Here is a 6,000-nt window from a genome sequence, read left to right as displayed (position 1 = left end):
ATGCTACGGTGGTCCAGTGTGGCTATTTAAACCACGACTACCTGGCCATCCCAGGTAACCGGCCCTGGAGGAACAGAGGGGAGAAACATCTCAAACGGACGTCCAGGTGGGACTGCGGCCCACAGGGCGGGGAAGGATGAGGGCAGTTGTTGTCAGGCGGGTTACGTGAGCTGCACCACGCAAGCACAAAGCACTGCTCTGTATGGGTTTCACAGCTGGGACCCTTTGGAAAGCACACAGCCAGACCTCCTCCCTCGACGCCTCTGGGTGAGCTTCAACTGCCAGCCTTTCATTCCCAGTCCAGCCGCCACCATGTGTGTGACCCACGGGCCTCTGAACAAACGAACAAGACCCAGCTGACTGCCACGGAGTTCATTCGGGCTCTGACGGACCCCCCAGGGCAGGGGAGGGCTGCCCCTGTGGGCTTCCCAGACTGTGAATCTTTACGGGAGCGAATAGAAGCCGGCTCTATTCCCACCCCAACCTCCCACCATTGCCTTCCTCAGTCCCCCTGCAGAGGGGGCCCCCGGCCAAGCAGAGCAGCTCAGAGGAGCGGTGAAGATCCGCTGCCCCCTTCAGCAGACTCCAGCTCCACCCCCAGGCCATGAAAACAGGCCCCTCCCTCACCTTTCCTTCCCATCTTCCCCACATCCTCTGCCCCATCCCGGGCTCAGAAGGCAGGTCCCATTGTGCCCAGCACAATCAGCTCCTTCACAGGGCACTCACTCCTGGCCCTCCACCAACTCTCCTCCAACACTCACATTCTGCCTGCACGGTCCCAGCTGCTGTTGGCCCAACACGCCGAGAACCTTACCTTACATGACCCTTTATCAGTGACAATCCCTATGCCCGGAGGGCCTGCCTACCCCTTCTTAGTCCACACCTGTTTCTCAAGGCCACTTCCAAGCAGTCGGACCTCACACAAGTGAGGAATGGATCCTTTCTCTGCCTCGGTTGCCTTGTCTGTGAAAAGGAACAGGAACAGCTACTCCCCAGCGCTGTTGTAAGAATGTACGTCAAGTGTTTAGCATGAGCTTGGGACATCCTAACCGGTGCCACCTTCTCACCCACCACCAATGCCCCAACTGAGTATCCCTCAGTTCATGGCTCTCGGTGCTGATGTCCCCTCTACATTGGAAGGGAGCGGCCATGGCTATATGCCAGCACTAAGGACAGTGGGTGGCAGGCGGGAAAAAGCCACATGGACCGACCCATACAGGAAAGGGCGGAGAGACCAGCAAAGGCTGGAGGAGAAGACGGAGGGAAAGGGTCTCCTGGTGGGTGAGATGACCCAGGCCCGGGTGGGGAGTGAGAAAGGCAAGATGCATGTGGCCAGAGCAGAGGGTAGGTATGCACAGACGACCCTTGCCTGTAGATCCTTCCTGGGACCTCGAGCAGCCTGCTCCTGGCACTGTACACTGGTGCTCAGCAGGCCTCCCTGCTCCCACAGCCCTTTCTGGGCTGCTGAGGAAGAGGTGGCTGCCCGTGTCTGCAGCCAGCGAGCTGTGGGCATAACCGCCCAGGCTCCCCTTAGTCTCCAGCAGATGCTCCGAAGCTAGCCTCCGTCCCCCTTGCTTGCTTGGGGTGGGGTGGGGCGTGGGGAGACAGAGTGCCATGTGTCAACCTGGATACCGAGGTGCCGGTGCGGTGCCGAGTGGCAGTGCTGGATGCTGCCTGCCCAAGGTGGGCCCTGCCACCCCTGCTTCCCGGGCTGCTCCTGGCCATGGAAATGGGACCCACCAAGTTAAAACACAAAAGCAAGTGACCAGACCTGGTGCACCAAGTCCAATCCAAGTCGTAGTCACACTGTAGGAGGGACTAGAACTGCCTCACGGGGTTTCAATGGAATCTGCCTAACGGCGGCAGTGTTGTTTTGTTTTTTAAACATCTTTATGGAAGTCAAATGCCTCTCTTTCTCTCGTGGAGAGGCTGGTGAGTTCAAACTTCGGGTCAGCAGCCGAGTGCTTTAGCCATTGGGCCACAGATCTCCTCCATGCTGAGCAGGGAGTGCCTGTCTATCCTGGAGACTCCAAAGGGGCTTCCCTCCCCAACAACCTTCTCAGGGACAAAGCCTCCACAGCAGGAGGTGCCCAAGGACACACACACAGGTGGGCCTGCAGGATGAGAAGGAAGAGGAGGCAAAGCGGCCCCAGCGAAGGCAGGGAGGCTGTCCCGAGTGCGTGCCAAGTCCCTTAATAAGACAGCTCGATTGCATCTCCCTACAAGGCTGTGCCGACAGTGAGAAGGAGGAAGGCCCTTCACATGTTGGGCGGGCACGGTGGCCGCTACGATGGGCCCGGGCACACAACCACTGTGAGGCTGGAGCAGGACCAGGTGGAGCATCCTCCTGCACACACGGGTGCTCTGAGAGAGCCACCTTGACGGCACCGAGCGAGGACGACGGCAAAGCTTTTGCGACGGTGACAATGGCCCAGGGCCGGGCAGCCATTCATCCTGCTTTGCATAAGGTCCTTGTGATGACCACTGATAAGACTTTCTGGGTGGGACAGGTTGCCCCTTTGCACGGAGATGAGGTAGGTTCAGAGGGGAAGTGGCTTTTCCCAGATATTCCAGAGGCAGGTGAAGTTGGGATTTGAACCCAGAGTCTGCCAAGCCCAGAGCTTTGCTCTCTAACCACTGAGCATCCACCACCCAGTCATCTTGCAACACGGTCACTGAGGCTCCCATAGCTCAGGCGCCATTTAGAGCTGGCTGTTCAGAGCAAGAGCCTCCTCCCTGGCTGCTGGCTCAGGGCCGGGGTCCAGGGGTGTGGGAAATGGAACGCGACTCATGTTAGGGGCGATCGGATCCTCAACCCCAGCCCTCCTGTGCCGGCAGCTAGTAGTCAGGAGCCCTGGGGTCAAAGCCCCACCTGACTCATCTGGAGAGTTGCAGGGGCTCACTGGCGGAGTGGGGGGCAGGAGCTGCTGAGGAAGCCGCAGGCCTGCTCACCCCTTCCCCATGGCAGCCTCTGGGCAGGGGAGGGGTGCCCGCTGCCCTCTCTGTTACAGCAGTTCTCAGCACAGGTCAATGCAGAGTGACCCGTGCCCGTCCCCATCCTGGGTGGGAAGCCAGAGTCGGGAGGGAGTAAGAAGGCAGAAAGAGCACCCTGTCCTCAGGTCTCCTCAGACATCCCTTCCCTGAAGCCCCCCGAGGGAGTCTCCCCAGAGCAGATGGGAGGAGCGTTAGCACAGTGTGTGCCAGGCCCGGGGATGGGCTGAGGACAACAGCAGTGGGCAGAAGACTTGACCTGCTTGCGGCTGTGAGCTCACTAGGAGACGGGTGTGTGTGTGTGTGTGTGTGTGTGTGTGTGTGTGTGTCCCAGCCCACTCACCAGTGACAGGTCCAGTGGCACGAGGGGCACATGGCCACACTCACCCTCACTCTTTGTTCACTCAGCCCTCGGCTCAGGTCTTCCTGCCCAGCAGTGAGGATGGCCACAGCTCGAGAGGGCACCCAGAGAGGGCTGGACACGGGTGGGGCTGGGAGCCCATCTGTTCTGATTCCTGGGGGGCCCTCTGCCCCGAACATTTGGTGGAGCCCATTAAAATGGAAAAGCCAAGTGGCTGGTACCTCTGAATGCCAGCTCATTCTCCCTGGCATGGAGGGTCCTGTTTAAGGGAACCAGCTGGCATTAATGGCACACAACTCATCACGAACAGCAGCTAGCGATCAGAAAAATCTGAGCTCATCCTCGGGTTCGGGAAAGATAATGAGACATGGAACAATCAGGGCGGAGGGTCCCCTGGGGTCTGTTTTAACAGCCTCCCAAGAAGCCACAACGCAGAAATCAACCAAACAGGAGTGCCATCTTGGCAGAGGGGAAAGCAAACGGTGCGGATTCAGCACAAGAATCCCCCGCGGGGCCAGCGCATGGGATCCTGGGAGAGGTGGGAGGCAGGGGTCCGTGGGGATCTCCACTCACTTCTCTCCAAGCTCTGGCTCCCAGTCAGTGAATTTGTCATGGCGGCGGTCAGGGGACAAGGGAAAGAGAAGGGCAGATTGGTTTCCTGTCTGTCTCCTGTCTGTCCTCACTTAGCTGGGGCTCAGCGCTAACCAGCACCAAGCACCTGGAGGGGGCGCGTGGAGGGAGCGGGCCAGGATAATCACACAGGCTCAGGAGCTGAGGGGCAGAAGAGAAGCCGTGGGTAGCAGGATTCATGAATCACCCGGTGTGTCTCCCAGGCCAACACCAATGTAACTTCTGCCAGGGGGGCCAGGAGACACTGCTTGGCTCTCTCTTTCAAGCATCCTGGGTCCTCATGTCCATCTGCCTCCTCCTCCTCTCTCATTCCCAGTTCAGTTCTGCATGGCAGAAGAGGCGGAGCTGTCCAGGACAGGGCCTCCCCAGCCCACATCCAGCCTCACCTCACTCGCCCATCCCTGCTCCCAGAGTGCTAGGACGCAGCCACTTCTCTTCCTCTGTGTCTACCACCTACTGGAAGGCCCATCTTCTCTCCCTGGAAGGGCTGCCCAGCCTCCACTGGGCTCTCCACTCCCGCTCTCATCCCCAGCCCGAGGGAGCGTCTAGAAAAGGGGAGGGACTCATGCTCGAAGCCTTTTCGTGCTCACCACACTGTTTGCCGCGGCACAATTCACAAGAGCCAAAAGGTGGGAACCACTCAAGTGGTACCCAAAATGTGGCTCACCCACCCAGTGGGAGCTCCCTCGGCTATCAAGAGAAACGAAGTCCTCATACCACAGCATGCTGAACCTCGAAAAGAGGCTGCGCGGGAATACACCACACACAAAAGGCCAAGTGTGACCCCACGCACAGGAGGACCTAGAATAGGTACACACACATACACACCTGGGGCGGGTGGGGGCCGACTGGGGAGCACTTCCTTAAGAATGTGCAGTTTATGTCTGGGATGAGGGAAGAACTTCTGGAAACGGAGGGTGGCAATGGGTGTGTAACATGGTGGATGGGATTCAGGCTGCTGAATTCCACACTTAAAATGGTTCAAGGGCAAAAAAAAAAAAATATATATATATATATATTTAAAATTATATATATACATACACACATATATATATATTTAAAATTATATACATTTTTGTGGTTGTTGTGGACCACGGAGCTCATCCTGATTCACAGTCTCCCTCTGATGGAAGAGAGTCACCCCACGGGCTCCCAAGGCTAAAATCTTTATGAGCGGAGACTACCGGTCTTCTCCCACAGGGTTTCAGCCACGGGCGTCCAGGTACAAGTCAAGCACTTGGCCATTATGCTGCTAGGACACCCATGCATTTTTTTTTATGCCAATAAAAATATTTGGGGGATGGGAGGGGCTGCAGTTTCTTACGGCACTAGACACGCGCAGCCCTGACTGGCTGCTGGCTGGTCCTACCCACTGGGCTGCAGCCACCAACCAGTTCCTCTCCTCTCCTCTCCTCTCCTCTCCTCTCCTCTCCTCTCCTCTGGGAGCTCCCCACCCCAACGCCAGCCCTGTCACTTCCTCCATCTCCATGCCTCAGTTTCCTTGCCTATACAATGGGGGTGGATTCCTAAGCACGGCCTGGTGCACTGGCGCAGGGTAGGCGCTCTGTAAGCGTTAGCCATGCTGTGAGGATGAAGACTTGACTGGCAAGGGGGAGTGGGGCAGCCACTAAGCAATGGGAACTGGGAGCTTTAGGGGTTCGGTCAGGGACACGTCAGGTTTAGGGACACGTCACAGAGCCCCACCACATCCTCCACATGCAGGACTTCCTCACATCTTCAACCTCTGGAATAGGCGTCAGCACCTCCCCGAGGGCAGGGGACCATCTCAGGGCCTGGAGGTGCAGCGATGGCTGTGGGGCAACACAGAACCCGTTCCCAACTGGTCAACTAGCCGGGGGTCAGGACTCAATGGTCCCTGGGGCAGGTTCCCCATCATTCAGGGTTGTCTGGTGCATGAGTCCCCAGCAGCCCACTCTGCCTGTGCTTTTGCCATGCCCCACAGGCCCTCCCACGGCCTTGGCAAGACCCCGTGGACCTCCCCCATGTCCCATCCCCTC

The 6,000-nt window shown here is 58.0% G+C and overlaps 1 protein-coding gene across 2 annotated transcripts in view; it reads right to left on the bottom strand.

The window, feature by feature from the left end:
* SFXN5 (sideroflexin 5) overlaps positions 1–6,000 on the bottom strand; it is a 132,937-nt gene that overhangs the window by 43,360 nt on the left and 83,577 nt on the right. The gene's annotated exons all lie outside the window — the stretch shown is intronic.

The sequence above is a fragment of the Echinops telfairi genome, unplaced genomic scaffold (assembly GCF_000313985.2).
Source record: "Echinops telfairi isolate 266 unplaced genomic scaffold, ASM31398v2 ScPeMD7_9;HRSCAF=40, whole genome shotgun sequence".
Classification (NCBI taxonomy): Eukaryota; Metazoa; Chordata; class Mammalia; order Afrosoricida; family Tenrecidae; genus Echinops; species Echinops telfairi.
Note: the sequence above shows the minus strand (reverse complement) of the source record. Positions and strands in the feature narration are given on the sequence as shown.